Genomic DNA, 9,297 nt, shown 5'->3' with positions numbered 1-9,297 from the left:
TGGGTCTATATTTGAGTAGTCTGCCACTAGGTCTATATTTGAGTAGTCTGCCACTAGGTCAATGTATGAGTAGTCTGCCACTGGGTCTATATTTGAGTGACCATTTTTCGTAATTTTGCAGGCCTGCACTGGCCACTTGGCGTACAGGGCATATGCCCAGTGGGCTGCCCAATGAATGGGCCGGCCCCTCCAGATTTTCTTTTCTTTTTTTTCCTTTTGCTTTATATTTTGTGCACATGGAGGGATGTTTTTCTGTATACAAGTGGTGGTATTAGGGCTTGTTTGTTTGTGGGTGCCTCGACAGAGCGGGGCGGTAGAGATCTGCTATCTGTGCCAGTTGTGGTGTGCCGGTCTGGGCCAAATGTCAGGGCCGAAATCTTTTACCCAGTCCAGCCCTGGAATTTTGTCATTTAAGCTTCCTTTCATTGTATAAGATTGCAGTCAAGTAAGGTGTGGTTTGTGAATCAATGGCGGTTGGTGTTTATCTATATGTCTCTGTGGGGTAATTATAGTACATGGTTATCAAAAGGTGGACAGCACACCGGTCCTGTGAGGTGCCAGCAGCCAACAGGAAAATACTAATAATAATGAAATAAACGTATAGCCTTAGCCGCACACTCATCAGGCCCGAGGGAAGTACTTTACACTGGCAGGGGCTGAGCGTCTAGTAGGGGGTGCGCGTGCGGTAGCGCGCGCCGCAAGTTTTCGCGCATTTTCACATGGAATTTCATGGATTTCCACACGCAAGTTATATGAACAAACTCATCATAAAAAGGCATAAGCCTATTTAGGCTACACATGGCAAGGCGCCGATATCAAAACAAAATATATCAATTATAGCCCTATTATACAACAGACGAGCTGACAGCGCAGCGCGCTTGGGCTCGGCGACCCAGGTGTTGTATCGTCATCATTCATCATAGATTCCTCCCCGTTAGCCCCTCTTGGAACCCTCGCAAAAGGTTTCTGACATTTGGAAAGGTAAACATCCAAATGTCAGAAACCTTTTACGAGGGTTCCTAGAGGGGCTACCTCCCCGTCAGAATCTAATATCTAACATTAAATTGCAGCAGCATTCAGCATCAGCAGTTCAGTTGGCACGGCGGCCATAGTAATTAGTAAATACTATATTATTTCTCACTGCAATAGTGACTATTAGAGAAATAATATAGTTAAATAGTAAATGCTTTACCTTAAACCCCAAATGTGCTCTTGCGCTCCGGGGTGGTTAATTCCCTCATCATGGCATTTACTGTATATCCAACGTGTGTTACGTGTCCAGAATGTCATTATGTACGTGAGGGTAATAGGCCTACTAATAACGGTAGTCGCCTGGCTCATGGCTGCAGGGGCATGGCTGAACACTGCTGCAGGTGCTGCTGCTGCTGCTGCTGTTGTTTTTATTATTGTCCTCCGACAACTCCACGACAATGTCCTCTTCAACGTTAGCACTCGTCCCCTGCTGAACACTGCTACTGGTGCTCATGAAGGGTTCGTGAACTAGACTTGATTTGGGCTTGGACCCACCAAAGAAATCACTCATTCTCTTCTGAGCCATGTTGACAACAACAACACACACAGTCAGGCTAACCGGAGAAATTCAAATCCGTGCGCCCCGTGCGTAAAGGTAACCGGAAATAGCGTCAGCAGGAGAGCAGAGACGATGATAAAAAAAGTCACAAGTGTAGTTTAAGAATACTATTTATTTTATCCTCCAACCAGTCCACTTTTTATTTATATAAATAATAACGTGACAATGTGACATTTCTATTATTCAAATATATCTTTTTTTTTTTTCTCCTGTTCGAGGGGGGGCTGTGCCTGGGGGGAGGGGGTGCTTCAGCCCCCGCAGCACCCCTACTTCCCTCAGCCATGACACTCATAGCTATCTACCAATGCAAACGTTTTATTGTGGACACAAAGATAAGACCAACGTTTCGGACTGGTTGTGTGTGTGTGTGTGTGTGTGTGTGTGTGTGTGTGTGTGTGTGTGTGTGTGTGTGTGTGTGTGTGTGTGTGAAGACAAATTTAATCAAATAAATGCAATTAACAAGTGAAAATAACAGATACTGCTATTCTATGAGGCAGTGGTGGCCGAACGGTTTGCGGAGCGGTCTTGATACCGGAAGGTCGCCAGTTCGAATCCCCAGACCGGCATGTTAAAATTACCACCGCTGAAGTGCCCTTGAGCAAGGCATTGAACCCCAACCATGAAATGTTCTATGAGCAGGGCGTGGCTGTAAACAAGCATCTCGAGCTTAGTCCACTTACCCTGGGTAAACAAAGAACTTTGCTTTACTTTGCTTTTTAGCTCCCGATGTGTCACATTGACGCATTGTGAGCTTGTAGATAGGCTATTTTAACTAATTCAGCTCCCAGGAAGACAGGAAAATTATCTTTTGGGTCTCGAGCTAAAACATTTGAGAACCACTGCTTTAACATTTGACAGTAATATAGGCACTATTGCATGTGTATAACTGAAGTGTCTCTCTTTTCTGTTCAGGTGACTTTTCATCATTCATCAATCATTCAGCACTTCATTCACCACCAGCTCTACGTTGAATGCGATCGAGTAAGTACCAGTCATACCTATCCACCTTGGTAGAAATAAACACATTACTTAAAACAAATAACAGAGCAATTCATAAAATGTAGGGACAAAATCACATCCGTGTGAAGTGAGGGGCGCTCTTATCATTATACATCATCATTCATCATCTCATTCTGGCCAATCACAATTTACACAAACCCAGAAAGCTGGGCATAGGAGGGGCTAGCGCCCCTCAAAAATATACACATAACACTAGCATACATGAAACTTGTATTATGGCTTTATCTTCCCTTTTTGGTGTGTGGGTGGGGGCAGCCGGGAACTGTGTGTCTTCCTTAAAAACATGTTTTAAACGGAGTAGCTGTGGCGACTGTGGCTCAGGAGGTAAGAGCAATGATCCATGGGTCGTCCAATGATCCATGGGTCAGCGGTTCGAATCCCGGCTCCTCCTGTCTACATGTCGAAGTGTCCTTGGGCAAGACACTGAACCCCAAATTGCTCCCGATGTGCTGGTTGGCTTGCATGGCTTCCGCCGCAATCGGTGTATGAATGGGTGAATGTAATGCACAATCTATGTAAAGCGCCTTGGATAAAGGCGCTATATATAAATGCACCATTTACCTTTTAGCTGCAGCAACAGTTAGGTTTTAAAAGAGCAATGACCCCCTTCCCAGCTTATACAGATACAATAGGCAAACAACAAATGGCCTAAAATAGGTTCAAAGAGTGGAATAGGGGATGTGAAATATATTTTTAACTAGAAAGTAAGGTCCCTGTGTTGATAGGTATGTAGTTAGATAGGGTTAACTGTTAAGTATCAACGTAGAGTAGGCTCAGGGGATTCAGGATTTCCCAATGGCCTGCCTGCATGTGTATACTGATTTAAGGCATGATTTGAGGCATTTTGTTCAAAAACAGGCCACTCCTGCCAATCTTAGCCAATCAGGTTGGAATATGAAAAATGAATCATAAAACCCAGTACTTTCTTTTTAAGATAAACGCCAACTTCAGGTTGATTTCGTTAGGCTTGGACTGGATCTGTGGCTCCGGATCCACAGATCCTGAAACAGTGACATCAACAGGAAATACCCCCCCCCCCCCCCCCCCCCAAAGACAAAAAATAATAATTAAATTATGAAAAGTTGTAGGCCTACTAGGTTGTGTGATGTAATATAATGAAACAATCTGCATTGATAAGTAGAAGATAAAAATAAATAATAATAACCATGTTGTGCCATCTTCTCTCTCACTTTCCCCTCCGACCCTCCCCAATGTTTATTATCAGGAATCTTCAGGATGGCCCTTAAAGATTACCCAATTCCAGATCTGGATGTGACCATGCAGGAGGCAGGCCGTGTCCTCCAGCTCACTCTGCATCCTGACCTTTACCCCCAGTTCATAAACACACTGGGTCAACAGGGAGATGTCCTCCAGGAGGTCCAGCAGAAACTGCAAGTCTCAAACTCAGGCAGGGAAAACTGGGTGACCGAACAATTCAAGAGTGGGATCCTGTCATCGACTGCACCCCTGCCAACCTCCACAGCCCTCCCTCTGGTCTTGTCCCCCTCTAGGGCAAGGAAAGAGTGTACTCAACTGGAGCGGGCGACCACTCTGCTCTGGGCAGTGGCGAAACTGATCAGCAAGCCCTCGATGGTGGAGAGCAATGTGTCAACTGAGCGCACGCAGCAGTTTGAGGTGTTCGCTGCGAGCCGCATTCCTGGCAAAAAACAAGATGAGATTAAGGTATGTTTTTGTCTTTTTGTTTGTGTTTGTTTGTTTGTTTGTTTTCATTGTTCTAAGCTAATATTCACATTGATATACATGTTGTTAATCACCTTATTTTTTATAAAACACAATTTCCAGGTGTACCCAGACAGCCTCCATGCCATCGTCATCTGCGCTGGAGGGGTGTTCCCTATCGACATACTCTGCCGGAGCAGTGCTGAGGGGCCGATGTCAGCTCTACCATTCCATGATATCTACAACCAGGTTGCCTGCGTGATCAATCAACCCAGAGAGGAGAATGGGAGCAACACCTCAGCCATCTGCAACCTTTCTGCCCTGGAGCGCAAAGCCTGGGCTGCACTCAGGGATGAGATCTTGGAGCAAGGAGGGGCCGCCGCAGCATCTCTTGGGGTGATGGAGAGCGCTGTTGTGGCTCTTTCCCTTGAGGACTGTAACTCGCCGACCGGACTGGCCGATACTCTGAACACTGTCAGACTGGGAGGAGGAGATGGGCACTGTCTGAGATACTATGACAAGGTATATGATGAGACCTTATTGCTCTCTCTCGCTCTCTCTCTCTCTCTCTCTCTCTCTCTCTCTCTCTCTCTCTCTCTCTCTCTCTCTCTCTCTCCCACGCACACTCACACAGAATCTGAATTATTTGTATTATTAGGAGGCATGTTTGGACATACAAGGGATGAGCAGCAACGGAGACACGCTAACCTGTTTACTGTTCTCATGACAGGTGGTGAACCTGGTGGTGTTCAAGGACAGCACTGCAGGCATGGTGTTTGAGCACAGCGCTGTGGATGGAGTGGTGGCTGCGCTCGTCTCTGAGTGCATTTACCATCTCTCAGAGACTATTGACCTGAACCTCATCCATGCTGACACAGGGAACAGCGGCGGGTCTGTTGTTATAAATAAGTGTAATCCTATTTTCCCTTCTCCTCTAGCCTTCCCGTTAAAAGGCATTAGCATCCCCAACCCGAGCCCTGCCTTAAAAGTGAGCAATCCAATTGTTACTTTCGATCTTAATTCTTTCCCTGACGTCTTTTCCACGATCCGTGGACAGAGAGGCCTGTATGAAGCCTGGATCAACTTCTCTTTGCAACTGTCCTTGAGGCAGACTCTTGGGGATGCCAACAGTCATATTCTTATCACGCCCACCCACATGCGCCACTACAAACATGGCCGCTGTGATCCGACATATTCTGTCACCATGTGTTCCCGTCAGCTTGTCGATGCTTTAGCGTCCTGTGTAGGCACCGATAATATGCCTCACTATACCACTGACCTCCTGTGCTTGTTCCACGCTGCCTTCCTGGAGCATAAGAAGCTCATCAAAGCCACCAAAAGTGGACATGGAGTTGGTCCTCACCTTGCTGCCCTGCGTTCGTCCATCACCTCTGACAACCCACTGAAGAAGTTCCTGGAGCCGTTTAGCTGCCCTTCTGTTTACCTCACAGGTAAAGACTTGGTGGAAGGTGCCGACTGTGGAGTGGGGAATGTCTATGCTAAAGACCAGCTGGCCGTAATGTACATAGGGAGGAAAGACAAGGTGCGGATGGTTCTTAATGCAAAAGGAAGCTTTGCCATGATTCTAGAGAAGCTTCAAGAAAGCCTGGAGATAAACCTGAAGCTAGTGATGCTCCTTGCCGTTAGGTACGCCATTGCATGCGAGATGGGGGCCCTAGAGTGTCTACTCCAACAAGTCCAAGAAGGGCCAATAAACAGAGACAAAGACCATCCTCTAGTAGGCCAAAGACCAGCTGAAGCAACAGCCAATACTGATACTGCCTCCACCATGAACCCAAAATATACTCTGATGATCCATGGTGGGGCTGGAGAGGAGATGATGCTGAATGCCAAAGTGGTAGGCATTATTGAATTTGCTCTTCAGACAGCACTGGCCCTTGGGGCACAAGTCCTTCAGAAAGGTGGCAGCAGCCTGGATGCAGTCCAGAGGTCAGTGGAAGCCTTGGAGGACTGTTTCCTCTTCAACGCTGGAAAAGGCTCTGTATTCAACAAAGATGGCAAACATGAGATGGAAGCAACCATAGTAGATGGCAATGGCATGAATTCTGGATCTGTGGCTTGTATGCAGAGTGTCAAGAACCCTATAAAAGCAGCCAGGCAGGTAATGGAGAAAAGCACACACTCACTCATAGTAGGAGATGGTGCTGAGAAGTTTTTGCACGGCTTAGAGGAGATGGGGAATCCTATGGAGCCTGACTATTTCCACACTGATGTGCGTCACAGGCAGTTAACTGCAAAGCTCAGTGGTAGCAGTACTTCAAAAAACAACCATCCTCAGACAGTTGGAGCTGTGGCCTTGGATTGCTATGGCAAATTGGCTGCCGCCTCATCTACAGGTGGGTTAGTCGGGAAGCTGAAAGGGCGAGTTGGGGATACAGCAGTGGTTGGGGCAGGGATATTTGCTGATGACAAGCTAGCTATTACCTGCTCTGGAGATGGAGATGTGTTTCTGAGGCACACGGTTGCACAGAAAGTGGCTAGTCTCTACCACCACAAAGGCTATGGTCTTAGGCAGGCGTGCAAAGAAGTAATGACTGAAAATCTGACAGGGAGCTGTGGAGGAATCATTGCTGTGGATGCCAAAGGTGATGCCGTGATTGAAACCAATGCCAGTGTGATGTTTGTGGCCTCCATGATTGATGGCATTTCACGAGTGGAAGTGCTGAGGCCCAGGACAACCTTCTCTGACGTGATCTGGGAGAATGATGATCTAGTAGCCTACCTACATGCCAACCCTTGGACACCAGGAGCTACCATTTTGACTAGAAAGACTCTTAATGGGCCAAACAGTATCTTCCAGTTGGCAGCACCTGATTTTGTGGCCATGCTCAAAGGAGCAAGAGTTGTCTCAAACCTGCTATGCGAGCGACTGGGAGTACAGCGCTGTGCACTAGTTTTCAATCCAACGCCTGACCAGCCAGCCCAGATTAGAGTGCTCCCACTTCATGGCCTTGAACCCAGTTGGCGTCCCCTTCTGGCTGGAGAGGAAGATTTTAAGGCACATGACCCTGGCTTCTGCAGCTCAAAGAGTGGACCTCGCTGGGATGATGACGTACTGGACCAAGTTCAGGCCAGGATGAAGAGCAAACTGCCAACTCCAAAGGCATCGCCTTGCTATGATTTCTTAGGAGATGCTTCCCACGACGGCCTGTTTGCTCGAATTATACGTGGAGAGGAGCAACAGTGGCGAGTGTGGGAGGACAATGAGCATGTTGCGTTCCTCACTCCCTACCCTAACACCCCTGGCCTGACTGTCCTAGTGCCACGCACGCCACTAACCAGTGACGTCTTCAGACTGGAACAAGAAGACTACGTCGCACTGATCCTTGCCGCTCATAAAGTGGCCCGGCTACTCGAGGAGGGGATGAGGGCTCGAGGTGTTGCAATGATCTTTGAGGGCTTAGAAATTGACCATGCTCATGCAAAACTCATCCCTCTGGCACCTTGCCCAGATGGAACTAAGCCAACTCCATTGCAAACGGAATACTTTGAAAACTACCCTGGTTATGTGTCATCCCTGGATGGCCCTGCAGCTGATCCTGAAGCCCTTAAGGAGATCCACTCTAAGATCACCCAATGCAGAGCTCCTCGATCATGGGAAGACCCTCAGACCCATTCCATGCTTGCCATCAAGAGCCAGTGGTACCGCAACTTGTTCCAGATTCAGAATACTCTCTTCCACAGCACAGTGGAATATTTCCACAACATCTGCCACTTCTCCTATGCTCTGACTCCTCTCACCACTGATACTATCTCCTCCCCTATGGGTTTGGGATCTGACTCAGAGCCTGTGTTAGTAAACATGCTGGGCCAGGATGTCTACCTAGCTGACTCCATGCAGTTTGTGCTAGAGTACTTCCTTCGCTTCCAGGAAAACCTGCCAGGGACCTACTACATATCTCCAAGCTTCAGAGGGGAAGACCCTGACGCCACGCACCTGAACCAGTTCTATCACGTTGAGTGTGAGCTGCTGGGTGACATGAACAACGCCATGCAAATTGCAGAGGGATACGTGACTCATCTTACCACTGTCATGTTGAAGAAACACTCTGATATCATCCTCAACACTGCCGGAACTCTGACGCATGTCACAGACATGCTGGGTAACCTGGATGGGAAGACACCGCTACCAAGAGTCACTCTGGACCAGGCTATTCCTATGATGCCCTCTGCTGACTGTGTGGAGTGGGTGCAGGAAGGCCAGCCCCGATTTGGCAGGAAGCTAACCCGTAAAGGTGAGCGTGTGCTCATAGAGAAGTACGGGGGCGCAGTTTGGCTGACAGAGATGTACCACCTGGGAGTTCCATTCTACCAGGCATATGTGGAAGGCACAGAACGATGCAAGGCCAAAGCGGCTGACCTTCTGCTGGGACTGGGAGAGACTCTGGGTCTTGGCGAGCGCCATTCCTCTCCACAGATGGTGCAGGAGGCCCTCAGACATCATGCAGTTCCAGAAGAGACTTACAAGTGGTACATTGACATGCGCCAGGTCATACCACTCGTTACCAGCGGCTGGGGCATGGGCACAGAGCGCTACCTGTGTTGGCTGCTTCAGCATGATGACATCAGAGACATTCATATCATTCCCAGGATGAAGGCAGTGAAGTATTTGCCCTGAGCCACAATACTTTGGGCAATCCCATGTGTCCCCCAAATACAGTGACAATGGGAGATGAATGAGTTGGCCTTTGAGTGCTTCCATGTGATTATGTGATTACTCACTTTTATTCTCCACATGTCCAGAAGATGCTTCAAAATCAATATACAATTGTCCACGTTAATCCCACGGAGTCGTTCATTTGTTTTGATTTGAACTATCATTGTTTTTAGATTTTCATTGATTTGAGCAGCAATTTCATTAACTTTATTTTTATATTTGAGGGGAGCTGGCCCCTCCTATGTCCAGCTTTGATTGTCCTAACACTAAATGCCATTGACAATGAATGGCCAGGTTTGAGTGTTTGTGCAAACACATTACTTTTTCT

This window comes from Electrona antarctica, assembly GCF_951216825.1.
Source record: "Electrona antarctica genome assembly, chromosome: 19".
NCBI classification, from domain to species: Eukaryota; Metazoa; Chordata; class Actinopteri; order Myctophiformes; family Myctophidae; genus Electrona; species Electrona antarctica.
Note: the sequence above shows the minus strand (reverse complement) of the source record.